General features: G+C 36.1%; 1 protein-coding gene across 4 annotated transcripts in view; it reads left to right on the forward strand.

The window, feature by feature from the left end:
- Positions 1-1274: 1274 nt before the first annotated feature.
- The window catches only part of WDR33 (WD repeat domain 33), a 90484-nt gene continuing 65045 nt past the window's right edge, over positions 1275-26713 (forward strand). For 2 of the 4 annotated variants that reach the window (XM_074363442.1, XM_074363443.1), the window contains exon 1: positions 1275-1459. The gene's annotated coding sequence lies outside the window, so the exon portion shown is untranslated. The remainder of the gene's footprint in view (positions 1460-26713) is intronic. The other 2 variants (XM_045516218.2, XM_045516222.2) reach the window with 2 other exon arrangements.

Here is a 26713-nt window from a genome sequence, read left to right on the forward strand (position 1 = left end):
ACTTTTTTAAGGGACATGGTGCTATTACAAACTTAATAAAGTACAGTATACTGCAAACATGACTTCAGCATGCACTTGGAAACCAAGAAACCTTGCGGTGGCCTGGAAAGGAACAGGCACAGTATCTCCGAGGTCTGCCTGAATTTCCTGTTGAGGTGGGAAGCCCCATGAAAAAGACCAGAAGGACCCCCAGGCAGGGCCACTACTCTCCTGCCAGCATCATCTGGTTCCCTGGCCCCCGCGTCATTATCTCTCTTTTTGCCTCTGAAATCGCTTGCTTCTAGGAAAGCTGAACTTAGCCCTGAGATTCTGTTGGTTCCCTGAGCTAACTCCTGATTGGTCCATTTCTATCACTCCTGATTGGTCCATTTCTACAAAGCTCCTTCCTAATTTGTCAACTTTGTTACACCTTATGATGTTGCAAAGTGTTGACTGGCAGCGTATAAAAGTATGTGTAAACGGACAGATGGGGTCTGGAGCTTGGAGTGTTTACTCCTCTGGGCTTGCGGGCATAATAAACCTGAGTTCTCCAACTCTTCGCTGCTTGGTCTCTCTCCTGGATCCAGGTTGTTGTTACAACTGAGCTGTAACACTGAGCTATAACACACTTTGCTGCAACACTGTTGCTACATAGCAGCTCATCACAGGACAGTTTATTTACAACTACTAATGGACATTTGGGTTACCAGTGTTTTGTTATTACAAATATAGCTTCTGTGCAAGCCTTTGGCGGGCGTGTGCACTCGGTCCTCTTGGAGAGGACCTGCTGAGTTTCTGGGTGAGGATATGCGTAGCTTCAGTAGACGCAGTTGAAACGGTTTTCCAAGGAGGTAGTACCCTAGGGCTGTTTTTGTAACTTGGTCTCCACGTTGAGTGAGGAAAGGAGATAACCTAGAGACATCAGGTAATGAGCAAACTCAAATCTTGTGCTTGACTCAGCTCCGTGACTTCTTTCAAATTCTCAAAATATTGTCAGGCAGGAGCCCCAGTTTCGCGGATGAATATTGAGCAACTGCAGCACCGCCACCAAATTTCTTATTCAAACAAATCTTTTATTCAAATTTTGTTAAACGGGTTATTTTTGAGAGCATTAGGCTTAACTCCCAACTGGAGGCCACCTTCCTCCCCACGCAGCGCCAACCTCCTCTCAGCTGGAACAAAGAGCCGCTCAGCAGAGCCGCGTGGGGTTCCCGCCAGGCCCCGCCCCTCACCTACACACATGCGCAGATCGAGTCCTACGGAGCCCGGCGACCGTGGCGCGCGTGACGTCGTAGCGTACGCCAGGGCGTGATGACGCAGAACGTGCGCTCGGTGGCTCATAGGGAAGATGGAGGCTACTCTTTTGGAGGAGTGGGATTGAGAGGGGCGGAGGGAGGAGGCCAGACAGGAGAGACATTCCCAACGGTGAAGACGAACACTTCGCTCGCCATCCATTAGGAGCTCTGCTCAGCGCCAGAGGGTGAGTGCGGCGGCGGCACGGGACCGCTCCCCGGCAGCAGGCGGCGGCACTCTCCGCCATTTTCAAGCTCGGCCGTTGCGTGCTTTGGGGGCCCGGAGGGGCGCCTGGGGACAGGTTGGAAGAGTGGGGAGGATCGACGTCCGGAGGCTCTTTGAGGCGGGTTCGGGCCTTCGGGGAGGGGGCTGGAGGCGTGAGGCGGATCGGGAAAGGAGGCCATGGAAGGACTGAGGCCCTGCCTGGGAACCGGTGGCAACAAGAAGACGTAGGGAGGGTAGGCCACGGATAAAACTGAAGTGTAGAGGAGGAAAGCGCGTTAAACTGAAATTTGGGACGGGAGGGGAGAGGTTGGGCCGAGAGCTGAATGGAGTGTGGCTTTGAGTGGTTGGTTGGAGGGGTCACGGGAAGTTAGTTAATGCGAAACCGGCAAAACAGCGGAAGGTTTAGCCTCGTAATTGTCGTGGCTGGAAGTCGACAGTTTTAACAGGGATGGGTCCACAGCTTGACAGGCTAAATAAAAACCCCGCTCCTTTGGAATAGTTCTGTTGCTATTTTGTTTGTTTAAGATCATGCTCCCTGCATGTGTCTCTAGTAACTCCCAGCACATCTCTCATTTTAAGTTGCCTTCTGGCAACTAGATATTTAGGATCTTAGAAAGCATTCTTTTTTTTTTTAAAGAAAAAGTGTTGATACTTTGTTGTAACCCGTGTGGTTGGTGGCCCTTCCGGAGAGAGAAGGAGGCGGGTCTATAGGGAATTCCGTAATTGGACCTGTTTAAATCAAATCAGAAAAGTACGGATTACTTTTAGAAAGCCTGTTAAGAATGTTTTGAAGTAATTTCTACACAGATGACATTAAGTTGACTGGGAACTTTGGAAGACTGTAGAGTATTAACAAAAAGCCAATGTTGATAGGAATACCTCTTGGGAGCGCTGAGTTGACTTTAAAGCACACTGTGGATATCTAGTGCACGCAGTATTTTTTGCCTGTGAACGTGATGCAGTGGTTGAACTTTTTAATTCAAAGAAAACTTTTAGAGACTCTTAGTTAAAAAGAAACACGTTAATTGTTCCCCTATGGCATTTTTGTTTTCCTAATCTTAACTGCATTTGACACCCACCTTTTATTACCGTAAAATGCTTTCGTACTTTTAATTGGTTTCCTTGCCTAGAAGTAACATGCTGTGTCCATTTGCGTTTGTGCTGAGGCTTGAAATTCCGTAATTAGCGTGTTTTGAAATTTGTGGAAAGCTCTTATCTTTCTGTATTTAGGGGAAGAATTTTGGAAGAAAGTTGGCTTTACAGCACAGTGCTTTAGGAAAAAATAAATCCTTATCTCTGAGGTTGATGGCTTAACTTGCGTTCTTTGGCTGGTGAAAAATATTAAAAAGAGATTTTGCCGTCAGTTTTATCCTGACCTAAGGCTTTAATTACACTTTTAAGGAGCCACTTAAGGTGCTTATTCAGAGCTCTCTTCGCTAGGTAACAAGTCCGTATACTTCTTACATTACTTTGGGAAAAATGTTATTTGATTATTGCTGAAGTTTAAACTGTTTCATGTTTCAGAATAGAAAGTCAGGTAAAGTTTTATAACAAATATATTGGAGATATTAGTGAAAGTTTCTCACTTAAGAAAGTATGTAATCCTTTTGAGGTTGCTCACCAAGACAATAGGACTTTTAGATAAATTGGTATTAATTGGTTAGAGCCTGCAGATTAGAAATCTTCATTATCGAAGTGTATTTAATTAAATGTCATAAACTTACCAGTTGTTTAAGCATTCTAGATTTGTTGTTTAAGATTCCTGATTGTTCTACTTTTCTGCCAGACATTATTCCAGGATTTTATTTGTGTTGAAACTTTTACTTTTAAGAGATGTTAATTCTCTTTTTCTATTGAAACAGTGAAAGTTTCTCCGAGACTCTTAAGTAGATACATCATTGGAAAATCTTAGGCATGTTACTCTCATCCTTTCTGACTCTAGAACATTTTAGTGTTTTCTGGTAGAGTGGCTGACTTAATGTTTGTTTGTACCTTATATTCGTAATTTGAGTGCTTATAAATTCCCAGAGCTGGGTTGTATTGGAAAGCACATGGGTTTTAGCAGTAGACAGATCTAGCTTTGAATGTCAGGCTCACCAGTAACTAGCTTTTTCGCATTTGGTCCATTATACTTTCTGAACTTCAGTTTCCTTATATATAAAAATGTTAATTATAATGTTTATCTCAAAGGTGAAAGAAAGTGTCTAGTACATCGTATGCGTTTAGTAAATTTTGGCATTTTACTTTCTGTGACTTGAAGTCATTTTTTTTTTATTGAGGTGCAGTTGACATGTAACATCTTACTAGTTTCAGGTGTACAACATAATGATTTGATATTAGTATATATTATGAGATGATCACCACAATAAGTCCATCACCATACATAGTTAACAAATTTCTTTTTCTTGTGGTGAGAACTTTTAAGATCTACTCACTTAGAAACTTTTAAATATGCAATATAGTGTTACTAATTGTGATCACCATGCTGTATGTTACATCTACATGACTTATTTATTTTAGAATTGGACAGTTTATACCTTTTGACCCCTTCATTTTGCCCATTCCTACCTTTCCCATTTTCACTTTTTAAAAATTAATTCAGGTATCTTTGTTGAAAACTTACTGATAATCTTGTTCTTCTGGTAACTACTCCTTTCCCTGTGTTACTAAATAATTTTGTGTATATCTCTACTTAATGTATTTTGATTAGAGTAGTATCTTCTCACTACTTTGTTAGCTCTTTGAAGGCAGGTGCTGTATTGCCTTGATTTTTGTATTCATAAAACCCAGGCATCATAAAACTGAGGGATGAATGAATTTTCTACAAAATTCTCCTCATGACTCTACTGGGATCCATATTTCACACAGTGCTGGTTTATTTCTGCTACTTGGCACGCTTTTATGATCTCTTTGCCTGTCTCCCACTTTTCAGACTACGCTTGTCCTGTCCACTCCTCAAAATCCAGCTAAGCCCCATCCCATTAATGAGATCTTTGGTGACTTTTTGTTTATTTACAGCTTTGTGACTGCTTTCTGTTACTTTGTGTCCTGTAGTGCCTGGTACTATGCCTTCTGGGTTTCAAGCTGATCCTTGGGTGGATTGACAGCTGCGCAGTTGTGCGTTAAGGCTGAGTTTGTTATAGGCACTTGATCTGTTTACTGTCTCAGTAAGATGCTTTTAAGGAGCAATTTCCCCTTTTTCATATGTGGGATATTCTGGTAACCTTTTTTCTATCTTTATATGTTATGAGAAAATGCAAACATCCAGAAAAGTCGAAAGAGGGACACAGTGAACACCTGTAAGCTTTCATTTAGGTTTATCTGTTACTAACATTTAACTATTTTACTTAAGCTCTCAGTATACCTCTCCCCTCAAGAACCAACTGAAATTAAATGCAGATATCATATGATTGTCCTCTAAATACTTCAGGATGAATCTCTTTAAAATAATGTCATTTTCCTGCACTTTATATCTTTGTTTTGCAAATTAGCTTCCAGCTAAGACCATATAAGAAACACAGTATCATTATTATGCCTAAGACAGCATTAAGTCTCTGGCATGGACTTTTTAAAGAATAGTCCAATTTGGGATTTTCTGACTGAATGCTTAAAATGTCATTTAACTTGTTTCTCTATTTTTAAAACTTCCTGTAAATTGGAAGTTAGATATGGAGAGGTTTGATTAAATTTGGATCAAATATTTTTGGCAAAAATACTGCATAGGTGATGGATGATAGGTAATTTGCGTTGCATTACAGTAGGAAGGACAGAATGTCTGGTTCTCCTGTTTCTAGTGATGACCAAGCCATCAGTAATGTGTTGGGGCTTGCCAGATGTTAGTTTGCCCCAGTGTTTCCAGTGCTGAGTTTACTGGGTTAGTGTGGTGTCCACCAGATTTCTTCGTTGAAAAGGTACATTTTCCCCTGACACCTAATGGTTGATGATTATTGGCCTAGTTGTTGTTTGGTTGGGGATTACAAAAATTGAATGAATGAATTTTCTAAATTCTCATAGTTCTATTATTTGTTTACATTATTAGCTGCTTTCTGTGAAGAAAAGCTTCCCCCTCCTTCATGTTTTCAACTTTAAATTTTTGAAATAAATATAAACATACAGAAGAAATGGAATAATAGTACAGGGAACTCTCTTGCACTCTTCCATCCCTGTTCACTAGTTACCATTTTGTCACATTGGCCCTCTCTCTCTGTCTATTCTTTTCTCCCTACCCTACAGATTTTTTTCTGAACCATCTGGAGTCATTTACAGACACCATGCACCTTTCCACTAGGAACACCATTCTCTTAAATACCCACAATATTAACAAGTTCTATACATTTAACACTAATATGATTTATCTAATATGCAGATTTCATATTCAGATTTCTCCAGTTGTCCCAGTAACATCCCTTGTAGAGTTTTTTGCCCCTGAAGTTTAGAATCCAGTCTAGAATTGAACATTGTATTTAATTGTATCTCTTTGGTCTTTAATCAGGACCAGTTCTATGGCCTTTTTTTCTTTAATGACTGACATTGTTTTGAAAGAGTATAGGTTTTTCTGTTTTCTCTTAGTTTTTGGAACATTACTATTTTTTTTTAAAATATGTTAGTCAATTGTAGTTATTGTTTTTTGATGCTTAAGTTGTCCCAGATTTGGCCAGTGTGAGCCCCTCTTTGAGCTGGCTCTCATGTCCTTTTTGACTGAGGCTAATTAATCGTTGAGGGCTTTCTTGGTGTTTGGAAAAACAAAATAACCCAGGTCCTTCTCATATTTTTGTTTCTTGTTTTTCGTATTTTCCTATTTCTCCAAAAAGCCCCACTTTCTTCTGATAGAAAGTGATATTTATAAATTAAGATTTGGGTGCAAGGTGTTACATGCACTGTTACTAAGGTTTCTCAGCTTCTAGGCTCCTTTCAGTGAGCAGAACTAGGAAACGTGTTTTCAAAAATCATCAGTTTATACTGGTATTTTAAATGACAAATCAAAGTTAACATTAGTGGAGTTTGCGACAAAGAAAGTAGACTCAATTTACAATGCCAGTATTATTACTAACAATCCTACTAAGTGCAGATGATTTCTTTTCACTCCTTTTTTTCCTTAAAACTTATTGCACTAAAGATGAACAGTTAAGAGAACTGTGTTCAAAAGTCACTTGAGGGGTAAGGGTATAGCTCAAATGGTAGAGCACATGCTTAGCATGCATGAGGTCCTGGGTTCAATCCCCAGTACGTGTAAAAACGTAATTACATCCTGCCCCCGCAATTACCTCCCCCCACCAAAAAAGAACAAAGCAAAAGTTACTTGAGATAACACCTTTTTTTTTTATTTGTTTGCTTTATCAATTTGACTACTTTTGATGATCAGGTTTGACTTTTTGTTCATATTCCAGTGTGCTTTTTTCTTCTTGATTTAAATATGTTTAATATTTACATGGCTTAAAATTTAATACAGTATTGAAAGAGTACTTAAATCTTGCTTCTTTCTCCAAACTCCCCACTCCCATTCTTACTTGTCCAGTGTATGGTATGTGTATGTGTGTGCATTCTCTTCTCTTTCCTACAAAAGTGGCACGCTTAAAAAAAAACAACAACTTGTAAACCTTGGTTTTCTTAATTGTAAAGATAATTATCATCTTAACCATTTTTAAGTGTACAGTTCAATAGTGTTAAGTATAATATTCACGTTGTGCCAGAGATCTGAGAACTTTTTTTGTCTTGCAAAACTTTAACTCTCATCCACTGAACAGCTCCTCCCCATTTTCCCCCTTGCCCCAACCCCTGGCAGTAACTCTTCTACTTTATATTTCTAAGAGTTTGACTAGTTTAGATATCTCATATGATTGGAATTATACAGTATTTGTCTTTTTGTGACTGGCTTATTTCACTGAGCATAATGTCCTCAACATTCATCCATGTTGTGGCATGTGACAGGATTTCCTTTTTTTTTCTTAACAGCTGAATGTTAGTCCATTTTTTGTACCACATTTTGTTTATTCATTCACCTGTGGATGGATATTTGGGTTGCTTTCATGTGTTGGCTTTTGTGAATAGTGCTGTTATGAACATAGGTGTGCAAATATCTCTTTGGGACCCTTTTAATACATACTCAGAGGAGGGATTGCTGGGTCATGTGGTAGTTTTATTTTTAATTTTTTGAGGAACCTCCATCTTGTTTTCCACAGTGGTTTGCACCATTCCACAATCCTATTAACAGTGCAGAAGGGTTCCAATTTCTCCACATCCTCACCAACTCTTACTCCCTATATTTTGATAGTAGCCATTCTAATGGATGTGAGGTGATATCTCATGGTTTCATTTTGCATTTCTCCAATAATAAATGATGTTGAGCATCTTTTTCATATGCTTGTTGGTTATTTGTATATCCTTTTTGGAGAAATGTCTCTTTAAGCTCTTTGCCCAAATTTTAATTGGGTTATTTGATTTTTTTGTTGTTGAGTTGTCGGAGATCTTCATGTGTCCTAAATATTAACCCCCTATCAGATTTGCAGACATTTTCTCCCATTCTGTAGGTTGCCATTTCACTCTGTTGATTGTGTCCTTTGCTGCACCAAAATTTTTAAGATTGATATAGTCCCATTTGTGTGTGCGAGCCTTGTTTTTTCCTACAAACATATTCAAAAAATCATTCCGTATCAATCCAGAGCTTCCCTCCCTGCACAACTCCCCCCCAACCCCCAAGAGATTTATAATAAGAAACATGTATTTGGTCTGTCTAGTTTCTGGCGTAGAGCTCCTGAAACCGTTGGAATGTCCTTAGTGATTATAGTGAGAAATGTGTCTTGATATTCATAACAAACCCCATTTAATCACATTTGAGTTTGTGTTAGTGAGGTGACTTTTGGAAAGCACCTAAGGATGAATGCTGATTGTCAGGGAAACCATATGTGGTTAGAGGGTTGGAACTTTCAGCCCAACCGCTTGGCTTCTAGGAGAGGAGAGGGACTGGAGGTTGAATCTATTGCCAGTGATTAGTCAATAATGCCCAGGTAATGAAGCCTCCATAGAAAAGAAAGGACAAGGTTCGGAGGGCGTCTGGGTTGGTGAACACGTGGAGTCGTGGACTTTGAGAACATCAGCACTCTGAGTCCCTCCATGTCTTGCCTTGTGCATCTCTTCCACTGGGCCTGTGCTCAGCTTATCTTCTCTCTTAACTGGGCAGTCTAGTCAGTAAAACGTTTGGGTTGTTTTCACTTTTTGGTTCTTGTGAATAATGCTGCTATGAACATTCCTGTACAAGTTTTTGTGTGCACATAATGCTTTTAGTTCTCTTGGGGGTATACCTAGAAGTGGAATTGCTGGGTATTATGCTAATTCTATGTTTAGGATTTAGGGTAATTCCAAACTCTTTTCTCTGCAGTATTTTACATACTCACTAGCAGTATTTGAGGGTTCCAGTTTCTCCACATACTCACCAAACTTGTTATTTTTCCCTTTTTTTGGTTAAAATAGCCCTAGTGGATGTGAAGTACTCTCTCATTGTGATTTTTTTTTAAACTTTTTTTTGGGGGGGGGTAATTAGGTCTATTTATTTATTATTAGTTGTTGTTTTTTAAATAGAGGTACTGAGGATTGAACCCAGGACCTTGTGCATATTAAACATGCACTCTACAATTTGAGCTATGTACATTTGCTGTATTTAATGCTTCTATACTTTTTGGACCCCATGGGAATCTGATGAAAGTTGTATACTTCTTTCCAGAAAAAAATGTAAATATCCATATTAGAATTCTATAAACAATTGATTATCCCAACCAGAAGTGTGGATTATTGTCCATGGGTATAAATATGAATATAAGTTTGATTGTATGGTTAGAAAACTATAGTGAGTTTGACTTTGTGGTTAGAAATCAATAATCTTTAGTTTTAGCTCTAATAAAAGTAGTTTTACTTAACAGTACTGAGCCTTTATAAAGAGAAGATTCATCAAAAATAATGAAGGAGGGAGGATGATATAGTTCAAGTGGTAGGGCACATGCTTAGTATACACAAGGCCCTGGGTTCAATTCCCAGTACCTCCTCTAAAAATAAAAAGTAAACCTCTTCCCCACCAAAGAAAGTATAAAATAAAATAATTTAAAAAAATTTTTTAACTTAAAAAAAAAATAATGAAGGACACGTGTTTCAGTGGTGAATTTTTTTAAACTTCACTTTTAGGTATTTGGTTAACTCTGTTTATCATATCCTTAATAACCACTGTTACTTTTGAAACTCAGACTGACTTGTTCAGAGGGAAATACCAGAGTAAGACGGTATGTTTTGTAGGGTAATTAAAGACACCACAAATACCAAAGACTGAGGAACTAATTAGGCTTTTAGGCCAGTGTGGGTAATAGAACCAGAAACTGTGAAGCGGCATTCAAAGCCTGTCACACATAGCTTGTCATTTTATCTTACTATTGATAAATTGGAACTATTCACAGCCATCTCTTTGGTTTGTTCCTTTGGTAATGATTGTCTTTGTGTATTCTGTTAAATGCTTTAACCTTCAATTTAGTTGTTAAGCCAAGTTTTAAAATGAGCTAAGAGAAACTGGAACATTGTTTGCTGCTCCCCATATAATCCTGAAGTTTTAGAATTATTTTACTTTTAGAGATCATCCCATCTAGACCCTTAAGGAACAGGATCGAGGAGACTAAATTTGTTCATCGTTACACAGTTAGTGGAAGAATCCAAGTCCCCTGAATACAAGTTTAATGTTCTTTTCTCCACCTTTACAAAAAACAAAACAAAAAGCAAACTCCAAACATCTCAGTATAAGTTGGAAGAGTTTTTTGGTTCATTGTCTTTGAGAGAGAGCTAAAATTTTAAGTTACATGGCCAGAAAAGTCTAAAATAGAAGAACCTTCCATCAGGAATACATTCACATTATTTTGTGGTCTTGAAGTTGTCATATCTAGCTTTGTTCAAAATTGATTACCAGCTAGGACTTTGGTGTGTTTGTTTTAGTAACCTAATGATTTTCAGCCTTTAAATCTGCCAGATAATTGTAGAATTTGGCAGAATATTTCTTGATAAATTTTACCCACACGTATCACACCCGTAGTATGTAGACTGTGCCTCTTTCACATGTTTCAGGTACTCAAATTGTAGTTGATATTATTAGGGAGCTTTTCACCCACATTTTCTACCCACAATGCTCATTTCCATCTATGGCTTTTTACACTAATTTTGTGTCCAGCGTAATCATTTCTGGTACTGTGCTGAAACTGCACATAACACTACTTTAGTAGCATTTTTTATAAATTATTTTTCTTTTGCATTTATTCATTCATTCATTTCTTTATATACTATGTACATGTGTTTTAAAAAGTGAAAGGTAGAAGAGAATGTATAGTGATCTCTGTCTCCTTGGTACTGCTGTCCTCCAGTCCTCTTTTATTTGTTCATTAGCCACAGTTAGCAGTCTGTTGTGAATTCTTCCAGAGATATTTTGGGTTGTATATAGCAAACGCATTTACTACAGATGTGTATATGCCCCTCTTTTGGGTTCCTTTTCACGTACACAGTAGTAGTCTATACAGTGTTCTGTACTTTTTTTTCACTTAACAGTGTATCTTGGAGATCCTAAATAGAACTACCTTCTTTATAAGAGTTGCATAATTGTTGTGTGGGTATTTCATGATTTTCTTTAACTAGCCCTCTATTTGGTAGACATGAGTGGTTTCCAGTCTTCTGTTACTAAAAACGGTGCTCCACTGAATAACCTTGTGCATGCGTTTGTGCACGAGTGAGCGTGTATGTAGGAGTAAATTCACAGAAGTGCAGTTGCTTGGTCACAGTATGTACACTATCAGTGTGTGAATATGGTAGTTTTTCTCACACCCAACCACCACTTGTATTATCATAGTTGTTGCTTTCTTGAATGGTGTTGCTTCCCAGAGAGTGATGAGTCATTCCTCAGCATGAGTAACAAGGGGAACGTAAAATCACTAATCTGCCCCTTTTCGATAATTTTCATGTGCTATACATACCTGGGATGATTCATCATTGCCTGTAATAGTGGCTTCTATACTTTTTGGACCCATGGGAGTCTGATGAAAGTTGTATACTTCTTCCCAGAAAAACATAAATATCCATATTAGAATTCTACATGCAACTCTGAGGTAGGGAGGGTCATTGAATTCCTTTTGCCCGTTTATGTATCCATAGACCCCAGTTACAGCTTCTGCTTTATGTGATACATATAAACTCTTTCATATAGGTTAGCATAATGGGCATTTCAGAATCTAGCTTCAGTATATGAACTTTAGGTTTCCAGCATCTTTCTCTGCTGCTCCCTCTCCCCTACCCCACCATTTAAAAAACTGTATATACACTTAAAATGAATACAGTGTTATCATTCAGTTTTATCTCAACCCCCCCCAAAAGCCCTCAGTATTTCTCTTTTACTTCCACTTGCTGTTTCCTCTGTCTAGAATTGCCCCTCCTCCCCTTCTCCACTTGATGTATCCTTTCTTTTAGCATCCTAAGTTATTTCATCTGAAACATTTCTGTTTCACATCTGTGCTCCCCTACCTGTTTTTGTTTCTCCCCATAGCACTCCCTCTCATAGCAAAATATTTAATGTACATGGTAAGAAGATTTAATATTGTCAAGTTGTCAGTTCTTCCCAGCTTGCTATGTAGATTCAACATGATAGCAGTCAAAATCCCAGCACTTACTTTGTGGATATTGATAAACGAAGTTCCTTTTATTCAGATAAGTGACATCAATGACTATTAAATGAATGGTTACTGGGGAACAGAATATTCACACAATCCTAAAGTATTTACCGTACGGTATTAAGCATTTTAGATATACAGAAAAGTTGAAGAAAGAAGTTAATACCATATACTTGCCTCCTAAATTCAACACTTGTTATAGTTTTGCTGTATTTTCTTGCTAGGGCTGATACATCAAAATACCACAAACTGAGTGACTTAAACAATAGACATTTATTGTCTTAACAGTTCTAGATGTTAGATGTCTGAGATCAAGGTGTCAGCAGGACCATGTTCTCTCTGAAGGTACTAGGGACAGATCTGTTCAGATCTCTCCTAATTTCTGGTAGTTCTGTCACTGTGCCAGCATTAACTCCAACCTTACATTTGTCCGAATTCCCCCTTTTTATAAGGACACCAGTCATGTTGAATTAGTGGCCCACCCTCCTCCAGTATGACTTCATCTTAACTAATGTCATCTGCAAGGACTCTGTTTCCCAATAAGCTGCTGCAGGTTAGGACTTCACCATATGAATTTTGAGGGGATGTAATTCAACCAGTAACATTCTGTCTCTATATGCATACATGCGTACAGACATTTTAACCATTTAGAGTAATTAGAGACGTCATAACACATGATGCTTCAGAATGCAGTTTCAGTGTACAATTCACACAAAGAAAATTAGCCATAATTCCCTAATATTATGTAACACCAGGTCCACATTCAGACATCTCTAATAGCTGTTTTTTTTTTTCCCCAAACCCGGATCTAAGTAAGGGTCATGTGTTACATTTCCTTGTCTCCTTGATCTTCTTTAACTGGATCAGTCTTCCTGATTTTTTATTTTTCATACATATACTTTTTTTTTTTTCAATTTAGGAAAAGACTTGCTCAAAGAAGTATCTCAGTTGCAGATCAAGCCTCTATGCTCTGCTAGCCTGATTAGGACTAGTTGAAATCACCATTTGCTTTCTCTGTCCAAGAGTCGTAATGCAGAAGGCGTATCTTTTGATGGACAGTTAAGAGATCTGTTATGTGAAATGTCTCTGTTATAGTTGTTCTGGAGAATGGACTTTATCTTTGTATTTCTGAAGCGTTGTCCTCCCACCTCAAAATAGTTATTTTTGTATATGCTACAGGTTCTGTATTTTAAATTAGACTTTTGGAAACAGACCCTTTTAATTTGGTGTGAATTCTTAGTCTATAATACAGAAACACAAAAATTACTGTTGTCCTGTGAGCAATAACTGTTTCCTGGACCTCTCCACTGTATTGTCAGTGTTTTTTCTAATGTACTTTGGAAGTGCAAAGACTGCTGATAAATTGAGAGTAATAAATAAGCATAAATGTACAAAAATAATTGAGAACATTGGTATAGGAATATCCCAGCAAAGGTTGTGAGAGTATTTGGCAAACTTAGACATTTCAGAATATCATTTAAAAAAAAAGAAAAACACCAGTCTTACCTCCTTATAAAAGTAATTCATGTCTGTTGTGGCCAACTTGGAAAAACCCAGGGTGTGAAGAAGACAACAGAATCTTACCATAAGTCCTTGCTCTGTTACTTTGATTGTGTGTTCCTTCTTATTTTTTGGCTTTTGAGCAAAAGTGTACAGTTCTTTTAAAATAATTATAATTATCCCACAGTGTGATTTTTCCACTTAGATCATGTGCAGTTTGTTTGAAATATTTCAGGCATTTTTAATGATTATGTAAGATCTCATGATAGAGATATGCGGAAGTAATTTATTTAGTCATTCCTTTCTGGTTGCCTATTGTGCTTGTGAACTGCACTGAAAGGCTTTCGCAAGACAGAATTTTTTAGTTGCCCACCTGGATCTCTGTTAACTCATAGGGTGGTTTTCTGAAATTTATAAATACGTAAAGTACTTCTGGAAATCATAGCTGTTGTAACATGATTTAAAAATAGCAAAAGTTTTCTTGAATATCAAATATAAAATTTTAAGTCAGAATCATTGTGTGCTTTACAAATTTTAAGTATTGAGTGATGATAATGGTTCTTAATCCTGTTCCTTCATTTTAGAAGTCTAGGAAACAAAGACCCAAGAGGTATCAAAAATTTCTCCAAGGTAGGGGAAGAAGTTACTAGAGCCTTAAATAGAGTCCTAGCTCCCCTAGTTTGTTCTTTGCACTCTAATGATGCACAGTACCCCCGTCCCTCAAGGCTTAAGGGTTCTGTGGAGGAGTTGTGAATAGTATTCCAGTGATACAGCTTTGCTGAATGTCTTTTAAGATGTAACTTAAAGAAGGAATTCTACAGTTGAAGGTGATTTTAAAAAAAGAAAATGAGAATATCCTTGCACTCTCTGTCACACCCTGTCTATTATTTTTCCCTGTGAATGGTAAGGACTGCCACCTCCAGTTGATTCTTGTTACTCATGGTAGTTACTGTGTTCTGTAAAGTTGCCACAAACACTGAACTAGCAAATACTGAACCATTGCTCCTAGGGGAAATTTAGATTACTGGGAGCCTCTCAGACAATATTTAAATCAGCCAACCAAAACATAACCTTATTTTAAGTGTATTTCTGTATAATGTTCCTTATTTAATATATGTTGTTGATCCGTCAATATCTAATTCAAGGTGAACAGCATTAGTTGTTTACAACATTAGTATCTAATCATATTTAATCCATAGTGCACATCACAGCCTTCTTGCTCTTAGGAACACTAGACAGCCCTTCAGCAAAACACTTGGGGTGGGGGGGAATTTTAAGCAGGAAGATCAGCAACAAAAGGCACATGAATGTGGAAAACATGACCATAGATTGTAAGAAGTATGATACCTGAAACAAGTCAGCAGAACAGTGCCTGGTTAGACCTTAGCTGGGATGTTGAGCTCTGGGTGATTTGAATCTTTTGCTGCTTGCTGCTCTGTGCATGTCTGCGAATGACTTTGTTGATTTTGGGGCTACGGATAAATTTAGCTAGTAAGCATGTTTGCTAATGCCTAATATTCGAATAACGGGTATCCACTTGAGTTTGAGATAAGGGAGATGATAACAGTTTTTTCTATTAGGGTACTTTTTTGTTGTTAACTCCAGAGATATAAAAAGTATGCCTTTTAGATTCAAAATCCAAACAATGAAAATGTGTACTGAAATTTTTTCCCCTGAACCTACTCATATAGGAGACAGATGGGAAATAAAGACCTGGGTACAGATTTATCCCAAAAGCAGTATTCAAAACACATAGGGGTGGGAATAAACCTGGCTAATAAAGTTGACAACAGGAAAAGTATTTAACTTATTAATAATCAGGAAAACCAACACAGAAATAACCAAGAAAAAGTGATTTTTTTTTTAAACCGAAAGTATCAAAGATTCTTAGACTTCAGCAATCCCTCTTGCTTATGATGCAAATAAATACAGAAAAAGTTTTATGCACAAGGATGGTCAGTGTGATTTGAATTTTAGTAGGATATATTTTAAAATAATTCAAACATTCAATGGTGGGACATGTTAAGTAAATTATGTTATAGTTAATGGAACATTTAGCAAGTTAAAAACATCTGCAAACAAAGAGTTTTGTAATATGGAGTTGTAAAATACAACTCTCAAGCTGTAATTATTAAGAGGGAAAAAGAGCAGAAGTTTATGTATAACCCAGAATTGCACGTACAGTTAACAGTGGTTCTATAGAGTCGTTGCTCAGTGTCAGTGGGGGATTGGTTCCAAGACCCCTGGGGGAGGTGGGTGTCCCTTGTATAAAATGGTGTAATATTTGTGTATAACTTACGCACATTCTCCCTTATATTTTAAATCATCTCTACATTACTTATAATACCTAATACAATGTAAATAAATACTTTGTGAATAGTTGTAAATGCAGTATACGTTCTGTGTAAATAGTTGTTGGTTGTCATGCGGCAAATTCAAGTTTTTTGAAACTTTCTGGAGTTAAAAAAAATTGTTTCCCATCCACAGTTGGTTGAATCTGTGGATGTAGAAATCATATATATGGAGGACTGAGTGTATTTCCTTCCTCCCTCTTCTCTTTCTCCTCTTTTCCAGATAGTTATCATTACCTTGTATTGGTTTCACAGTGGACCAAGGCTTAAAAATATGCAAATTATGAATAGGCAATACAAATTTGGTTCACGGTATGTATAATATGTGATTAGTGTCGATAATAATGTGACACTGAGATGGAACAGGATCTTCAAGTGCCTTCTGATAGTCATTAGAGAGAGACTAAATTATGTACAACGTGCTTTTCCCTTATTTGTTCAATTTTTTTTCTGAACTCTGAAAGATGCAGACTTCTAAAAACTTCAGTGTTCATCATCTGTAGTAATAGACTTTCCTTAACACCATAATAGTGTTATCACAGAAGAAAATTAGCAGTAATTACCTGATTAATTAATTCTTATTCTATTTATCTGATGTAACTAGGTCAATTCGTTTACCGGATTTACCTAATTGAATAAATTATGTTGTATTACTGTTGTTTAGTACTTAAAAAAATTGATGTATAACTGACATATGACATCTTACTAGTTTTGGGTATACTACATAATGATTTGGTAAATGTGTATGTTGAAAAATCATCACCATAAGTAATTAACATCTGTCACCTTACATAGTCACAATTATTTTTCTTATGATGAGAACTTTTAAGATCTACTCTTTTAGTAACTTTCAGATATTCAATATAGTACTATTAAGTGTAGTCACTATGCTTTACATTACATCCCCATGAGTTATTTTAGAACTGGAAGTTTTTAACTTTTGACCCTCTTCATCCATTTCACCTACTTCTTACCCGCTTCACTGTCAGCCACCAACCTGCTCTCTGCATGAGTTCCTTTGTTTGTTTGTTTGTCTGTATTAGATTCCACATATGAGTGAGATCATCCAGTATTTGTCTTTGGCTGACTTGTTTCATTCAGCATGATGCCCTCAAGGTCCATCCGTGTTTTTCACAAATGGCAAGATTTCATTCTTTTTAGTGAGTGAGAATAATATTGTGAAACATACATACATACACATGTATGCACGTATATATGTGTATATATATTACAAGAGCTAAGGTGTGTAAACAACCTAAGTGTCTATATATGTGTGTACATATACGTGTGTGTGTGTGTGTATATATATAGAGAGAGAAAGAGAGACACACTTAGGTTGTTTACATGTCTGGCTATCGTAAACAATGCTGCAGTGAACATGGGGTACTTAAATCTTTTTGAGTTAGTGTTTTTTGTTTTCTTTAGGTAAATATCCAAAAGTTGAATTGTGTGGTAGTTATGGTTTTATTTTTTTGAGAAACCTCCATACCATTGTTCTGTAGCAACTCTCCTTGTACTGATACCATCAATCTCCAGAGGCTTCTAAGTTATTAGTAGCTTGCAGTTTGGGAATAGAAAGTATTACTTAAGCACATGTGAAATGACAACTGTTATTTTGAAAGTTATATTTCCTCTTTTAAGTTAATTTTGGTTAAAAGTATTTCATGTCGACTCTAGATACTAGATTTGTGCCTTATTTATTTAAAATAATATCATGATGAAGCTGATTGTCAGTGCTCCAGAAATATCATATTGGACTGAATTCTTCATTTGGAGGGACTGATCACATTCATGGCATGCATGTTGTCTTTCAGTCTTACAGAGCTTCCAGCTAAGAACTGTCTCAGGTTTTTGGTTGAAAACTTAATCCAACATAGAATAAGCAACTGACTATATTTTTGTCATATATTGATTTGTTTCTTATGTTGATTTTTTATTGAAGTTTGGTTGATTTACAATGTTGTGTTAGTTCTGGTGCACAGCATAGTGCCTCAGTTATACATATACTCTTTTCCGTATTCTTTTTCACTGTAGGTTATTACAAGATACTGAGTGCAGTTCCTTGTGCTATACCGTACAGCCTTGTCTTACCCATTTTATATATAGCAGTTTGTATCTGCTAATCCCAAACTCATTTACCCCCTTCCCGTAACTGTAAGTTTGTTTTCTATGTCTGTAAGTCTCTTTCTGTTTTGTAAATAAGTTCATTTGTATCTTTTTTTTTTTTTTTAAGATTCCACATATAAGTGATATCATGTGGTTTTTTTCTTTCTCTGACGTGCTTAGTGTGATAATACCTAGGTCCATCCATGTTGCTGCAGTGGCATTATTTCATTCTTTTGTATGGCAGACTAGTGTTCCATTTTGTGTGTGTGTTTGTGTGTGTGTGTGTCCCACATCTTCTCTATCCATTCATCTGCTGTTAGACATTTAGGTTGCTTCCATATCTTGGCTGTTGTAAATAGTGCTGCTGTGAACATTGGGGTGCATGAGTCTTTTTGAATTAGAATTTTTATTTTTTCCAGATCTATACTCAGGAGTGGTATTGCTGGATCATACATGGTAGTTTGATTTTTAGTTCTTTTAAGAAACCTCCATACTGTTTTCCATAGTGTCTGCACCAGTTTATATTCCTCCTGACAGTGTATGAGGGCTCCATTCTCACCACACCCTCTGCAGTATTATTTGTAGACTTTTTGATAATTGCCATTCTGTGATACCTAACTGTGGCTTGATTTCCATTTCTCAAGTAATTAGCAGTGTTGAGCATCTTTTCACGTGCCTTTTGGGCATCTCTGTGTCTTCTTTGGGAAAAATGTATAATTAGGTCTTCTGTCCATTTTTTAAACTTTATTTATGTATTTATTTTACAATATATTTTTAAAATTGAGGTATAGTTGATATACAGTATATGTTATAGGTATATAATATAGTGATTCACAATTTTTAAAGGTTATAGTCCGCTTATAGTTATTATAAAATATTTGCTGTGTTCCCCATGTTGTACAATACATCCTTGTAGCTTATTTTATACCTGATAGTTCGTACTTCTTAATTCTGCACCTCCATCTTGCCCCTCCCCCTTCCCTCTCCCCAGTGGTAACCACTAGTTCCTTCTCTACAACTGTGAGTCTGTTTCTTTTCTGTTATATTCTATTGTATTTTTTTATATCCCACATGCAGTGATATCTTACAGTATTTATCTTTTTGTCTGACTTATTTCACTTAGCATAATGCCTTCCAAGTCCATCCATGCTGTACACCAGAAACTAATGGAACATTTTAAATCAACTGTACTTCAATTAAAAAACAACCCATTTTTTAAAAATATTTTTATTGAAATAAAATCAGTTTACAATGTGTCAATTTTTGGTGTATAGCACAATGCTTCAGTCATATAGGAACATACATATATTCATTTTCATATTCTTTTTCACTGTAAGTAACTATAAGATATTGAATATAGTTCTCTATGCTATACAGTATAAATTTGTTGTTTATCTATTTTATGTATATTATTATCTCCAAATCTCAAACTCCCAATTTATCCCTTTTCATCCCACCCTCTTCCCCTCCTGGTAGCCATAAAAACAACCCATTTAAAATATGCTTCTGCCCACTTTTTGATAGGGTTGTTTGTTTATTTTGATATTGAGTTGTATGAGCTGTTTGTATATTTTGGATATTAACCACTCATTGGTCACATCATTGGCAAATACTGAAAACAAAATCTTGAAATTCCTCTAACCAAAAAAAGCTCCATTATTACTTAGTTGTCAAAATGGTCTACATCTTTAAGAATTACATTCGATAGTCCAGATGTAGGTCTGTACTTAATTAAGTCTAAGAAAGCTGCTAAGGTGAACACACAGAAACATACTACATGCACACTGTTTAGTCAGTAAAGTCCAGGGGTGCCCGCTGATGTTTTTGTTTTCAAGCATAATATAGTGTACTGCTTCATCGTACGCACTACCAAAACAAGGAAGGACTTTTACAAACAGAACGCAGCTGTTGTCAAACTAAGGAGGAAGCAAGGAGTAACAATTTCATTGTTTGCAAGTATTTTCTCCTGTTCCGTAGGTTGTACCTTGGGAGACTGATTTAAGAAAATATTGCTATGATTTATGTCAGAGGATGTTTTGCCTATGTTCTCTTCTAGGAGTTTAGCCTTCCCACTAAATTCAGGAAGAAGACAAGGATGCCCATTCTTAACACTTCAATTTAACATAATATTAGAAGTCCTAGACAGAACAGTCAGACAAGAAAAAGAAATAAAAGGGATTCAGATTGGAAGGGAAGAGGTAAAACTGTCACTGTTTGCAGATCTCATGATGCTCTGTATAGAGAACCCTGAAGTCTCCACACAAAATCTGTTAAAACTAATAAATGACTTAAGCAAGGGAGTAGGATACATGACTAATATACAAATATCTGTGGCGTTTCTATACACTAGTAATGAAATACCAGGAAAAGAAAGTTAAAAATAAAACGCCGTTTAACTTTGTGTCAAGAAAAATAAAATACCTATGAATAAACTTAACCAGGGAAGTGAAAGACCTATACTGTGAAACTATAAAATATTAATGAAAGAAATTTGAGAATGATTCAGATAAATGGAAAGATACCCTGTGCTCTTGGGTTGAAAGAATTAATATTGTTAAAAAGTCCATAGTACCCAAGGAGATCTGCAGATTTAGTGTAATCCCTATCAAAATACCTGGAATAGTTTTCCACACATCTAGAACAAAAAAATCCTAAAGTTTATATGGGACCACAAAAGATCTAGAATTACCAAAGCAATTCTGAGAAAAAAAAGACAAAGCTGGAGGTGTAATTCCATACTCCTAACTACCATTCATCTATAGTAATAAAAAGAGCATGGTATTTTTTTTTTTTACATCTGAAATACATGTAGTTTACTGTACAGAAATGATACCACAATAAAGTTTTTTTTAAAGCTTATTTTAACAATTTTAAGTGTACAGTTCAGTGGCATTAATTCATTCACACAGTTGTGCAAATGTCACCCCTGTATCTCCCAGAACTTCATTATCGTTAAGTTGAAACTCTGTACCCATTAAACAGTCATCTCATTGGGGCTTTAATCTACAAAAACAGCATAGTATTGGCACAGAAGGACATACATAAAATAGAGAACCCAGAAATAAACCTTCACACCTATGGTCAATTAATCTACTTCATAGGAGGCGAGAGTATACAATGGAGAAAAGGTAACAAGTGTTGTTGGGAAAGCTGGACAGCTACATGTAAATCAGTGAAATTAGAACACTCCCTCACACCATATACAAAAATAAACTCAAAATTGTTTAAAGAACTAAATGTAAGACAAGACACCTTAAAACTGGAAGAGAACCTAGACTAAATTTCTTACCGTTTTTACACTAAGTCATCTGATTTCCCTTCCCAAGGCCATCACTGGTAATAATTCTGGTGTATCTGTCTTTATAAATGTTAACAACCATATACAAACGTGACTATGCTTATAGCATACAAAATGGTCTGCTTTATTTCTTTAATTATTTTATCACAACTAAGGTAGTTTTATTTTTTCTTTTTTAGATCCCATAGAACTTTATGTTTCCTTCTAATAGAGGTTTCATCAAGTGAAAGTATAACATGATCATTTTCATCAAAATGAACTTGGAAAGTTTAGGAATGGATCAAGTTTTTAGTGTTGGTTATATCTGTTGTTCAGTACTTTGTAATAATACCTAAAATTGCTAATAAATTTTGCAGTTTGTAAAAATTCTTTCTGTTCTGGTTATTTGAATTTAACCTTGTAAGGCAGTGGTGAGTTTTCAAAGTCAGAACTATTTTTATAATACTACTAAGATATTACTAGGCTTTTTTTACTGTGTTGATATTGCACTTATGGTATAAAAGCAGTAATGGATAAAACTTCTGTGTTCTTAGCATTATTCAAGGCAGTGGCATCAGACTGCTAGTAGTCATTATATGTTTACTGTCACCTTATACTCGTAGTTAAAATGAAAAAAAAAAAACAGTATTACTTAAGAATGTCATTGGCAGGCAGTAAAAATAGTTAATTTATTTGAATGTCAACCCTTGAGTGTGTGTTTTTTAAATATAGTGTACTGTGGACAGAATTATGATCCTGTAAAATTCATATGGTTAAGCCGTAATTCCCAGTGTAATGGGATTTGGAGATGGGGCCTTTGGAAGATAGGTTTAGGTGAGGCCACAAAGGTAGGGCCTTCCTGATGGGATTCATGCCCTTATATGAAGAGACTCCAGAGAATTTGCTGTTTCTTTCTCTCTGCCCTATGATAACACAGTAAGAAGGTAGCCAGGAAGAGACCTCTCACCAGGAACTGACTGTGCTGGCATCTTAATCTTGGACACAGGAAGGAGCCCAAGTTAACAGTATCAGGAATGAAAGAGGGGCTTATTACAGAGCTTATAGACATTGAAATGTTAAAGAATGCTATGAACAATTCTGTGCCCCAAAATTTGACAACTTGAGTGAAAATGATCAATTCCCACAACAACACAAACACCAAAACTCACTCAAAAAAAAAAAAAAAAAGATAACCCCACTAGACCTATGTCTTTTAAAGAAACTGAATTCATAGTTAAAAACCTTTTGAGATGGTTTTACAGGTGAAGTCTACCAAACATTTAAGGAGGAAATAATACCAGATGTCTACAATCTCTTGAAGGAAATATTAGAAGGAACACTTCCCACCTTACTGTATGAGGCTTGATATAAAATCAGGTAAAGATATACAAGAAAATAAAATTATACCAATATTCCTCATGAACATAGATGCAAAAGATAAAATAAATATGAGTCATTCAGATCCAGCCAGATATAAAAAGGATAATACATCAGGACTGAATGGGGTTTACTCTGGAAATGCAAGGCTGTTCAACATTTGAAAATCAGTTGGGGGTAATTTATCATGTTAATAGACTAATCTTCATAGATAGAGAATAAGCATTTGATACAATTCTTCATTCTTTCATGACAAAAATTCTTAAAGACCAGGAATAGAAAATGTTTTCTTTCACTTTATAAAGGGAATCCATAAAAGCCTACAGATAATCTCGTATTTGATAATGAATACTTAATAGTGAAAGACAGTGCTTTCCCCCCTAAGATTAGAACAGTGCAGTAAGGCAAGAAAAAGAAATAAAAATAAATAAAAGGGCTTTTGGAACAGAAAAGAAAAAATAAAATTGCCTGTTTTTTCAAAAGACATGGAGAAAACCCCAAGGAATTTACAAGAAAGTGTCTAGAGCGAATAAGTGAGTTTAGCAAGATTGCAAGAGTTATAGACAATATATATACAATTAATTTTATTTGTATATACTAGCAATGAAAAACTGGAAATGGAAATAAGTAAAAAAGCTACCATTTAAATAGCACCAAAAATAGGTATAAATCTGACAAAATGTGTACAGGATCTGTGGGCTAAAACTGCTGATGAAAGAAATTAAAAAAGGCCCAAGTAATTGTAGAGAATTTACCTGTTTGTGGTTTTGAAGATTAAGTACGGTTAAGATATAATTTCTCCTCAAATTGATCCACCAGATCAGAATCCCAGAAACTTTTTTTGTATAATTGTTTACAGAACAGTTGGAAAATGTAAAACAATAAAAATGGCAGAAGAGAACACAGAAGAAAAATCTTTGTAACCTTGGCTTAGATGGAGACTTCTTAGATATAATCAAAAGCACAAAATCACTTGATAAATTTGATTTCATTAAAATTAAAAACTGCTCTTTGAAAGAAATGGTGAGAATGAAAAGAAGTGGCAGACTGAGAGAAAATATTTGTAAATCACATCTGGTAAAGATTTTTTATGTAGATTATGGAGAGAACTCTCAAAAGTCAACAATAAGAAAATAACCCAATTAAAAAATGGACAAAAGATTTGAACAGAAGCTTTGCTGGATATGTAGGTGACAAATAGGTACCTGAAAATAGCACTATATTATTAGTCCTTAGGGAAATGGAAATCAAACCACAATAAGATGGTACTTCTCTTAGAATGACAGAAACAAGACAAACAACTTTTCCCTCCCCCTCACTGCCTATAAAGTGGTAGTGAAGATGCAGAGCAACTGAAACTCTGATGTATCGCTGGTGGGAATGCAAAATGGTACAGCCGCTTTGGGAAACAGTTCTGTTTCTCGTAAAGTTAAACATAAACTTACACGACCCAGCAGTTTCAATCCTAAATATTTACCCTAGAAAATGAAAACGTGAACGTTTATAGCAATTTTGTTCAAACTGCCAAGCACTGCAAAAAACCCCCAATGTTTCTGAATTGGTAAATGGATAAACAACTGTGGTATATCCATAGAATTCAACAATAAAAAAGGAATTTCTGATCCGTGCAGCCACATTGGTGAATCTAGAAGTATTATGCCAAATGGAAGATGCCAGACTCAAAAGGCTATATACAGTGTGAGATTCTTTTTATATTACATTCTGTAAAAGACTAACTGCAGTGAGGGGAGGCTTCAGTGGTTGTCAGGGGCTAGAGGTAGTGACAGGAAACCTGTGACAGTGGGTCAGTACGAAGGACTATAGGGGGTGAGGGAACCGCGCCTCATCTCAACTGTTCATGGTTCTATATACTTGTCAAAACTTAGAAATGTACACCAAAAACTGAATTTTATTGTGTGTAATTTAAAAAATAAGTTAATCAAAGCATGAGAGGACAAGCCACAGACTGGGAGAAGATATTTGCAGAAGGTATGTCTGATAAAGGACTGTTAATCCAGAATATGCAAAGAACTCTTAAAACTTAACGATAAGAAAATGAACAACTCAATTTAAATAATGGGCAACAGATCTGAAGAGACACCTCACCAAAGAAGATATACAGGTGACAAATGAGCAGATGGAAAGATGCCCAACATTATATGTCATTAGGGAATTGCAAAGGCACGCAGTGAGATGCCACTACACACACAATAGATTGTCTGAAATTCAAAACACTGACAGTACCAGATGCTCGTGAGGACTTGGAGCACCCAAAGTCTCATTCATCGCTGGTGGTAATCAAAATGGTGCAATGACTTTGGACGATTTGTCAATTTCTTACAAAACTAAATGTACTCTTTACCAGAGGATCTAGTAATCACACTCCTTGGTGTTTACCCAATGAGTTGAAAATAAGTTCATATAAAAGCCTGCACGTGAAAGTTAATAGTAGATTTATTCATAATTGCCAAAATTTAGGTAACCAAGATACAGTTCATAGGTGAGTGGATTAACAAGAATAGTACATCCCAGCAGTGCAGTGTTATTGAGCACTAAAAAGAAATGAGATAAGCTATCATGGAAAAGACCTGGAGGGACTTTAAATACGTATTGCTTTGTGAAAGAAGCCAATCTGAATACATTTGTCAGAACCTTTAGGATACACAGTACCAAGAGTGAACTGATATAAACTTGGGGCTTTGGGTGAATATGATACATTAATGTTGGTACACATTTTAACAAGTGTACCACTCTGATGCTCACTGTTGTGGTGGAGGGTATATGTGTGTGTAGGAACTTTGTACTTTTTGCTAATCTTTGCTGTGGGCTGAAAACTGCTTTCAAAAATGAAAGTATGTAAAAATATGAAATTTTAAAGAGTGACAAGCTATGGCGTTCAGACTTGAGTATATGGCAAATATTTTTCTTGAAGGTGAATATAGGTTGACTGCTGTTTCAAGGGAAACAGCTTTTAGTATTTGTTGCCAGTGATAGAAATTGAATTCTCAAGCAAAAATTAGAGTTTTGGAAAACTTGTGTCTACCATGTGAGGTTGAGTTTCCCAGTAATTAATAGTTTTTATGGTGAGATCAATGGTGATTTTAATAAAAATAATTATTACATGTTTTATAAGAAATATGACAGATGAAATGCCAAATTCTGTGGAACCAGTGTTTTCCAAATGATCAGCACATGATCTTGTAAAATCAGAGATGGGTTAAAGTTCCAAAGTGCAAAATAAGCCGGTGTATTTTATTGTAACAGAGGGGAAAAAGCTTACTGATGTGACTTTAGATGCCGCATTACAGTTACCACTTAATAAGCTATCGCTTGCCAAATTCAGTTGGAATATCAAAGAATATCCATAATTTTCTGAGAAGGCTATTAAAATACTCTTCCTTTTTCCAAGAATATATTTCTTTGGGTCTAGATATTTTTTATGTACTTTAACCCAAATAACATATTGCAGCAGATTGAATGCAAAAGCAGGCGTGAGATTTCAGCTGTTTTCAGTTAAGCTAGACGTTAAGGAGATTTGCAAAAATGTAAAAAACAATGCCACTCTTCTCACTAGTTGTTTTTGGGGAAGGAAAAATAGTTATTACAATGGGTTTATCATTATTCTAACATGAATTAATAAATATTTTGAATTTTTCTTTTTTAATTTCTAATATGTTACATATCTATGAATATAAATACTGCAATAAACAAAAAGTGAGGGGAATCCTCAATTTTTAAGAGTAAAAAGGTCTTGAAATAAAAAGTTTTAGAACTTGCTGCTATAGGAAACTGTTTCAGAAGTAAGCTATCCAAGTCACTTAGTACAGTGGTTTCCAAATTTTGCCAAACTTTAGTATCACCTGAGAGCTTAAAAAAACTCTGCTGCCTAGTTCATTTCCCACACTATCAAATGAGAATTAGTTTGC

Source organism: Camelus bactrianus, chromosome 5, assembly GCF_048773025.1.
Source record: "Camelus bactrianus isolate YW-2024 breed Bactrian camel chromosome 5, ASM4877302v1, whole genome shotgun sequence".
Taxonomy (NCBI): Eukaryota; Metazoa; Chordata; class Mammalia; order Artiodactyla; family Camelidae; genus Camelus; species Camelus bactrianus.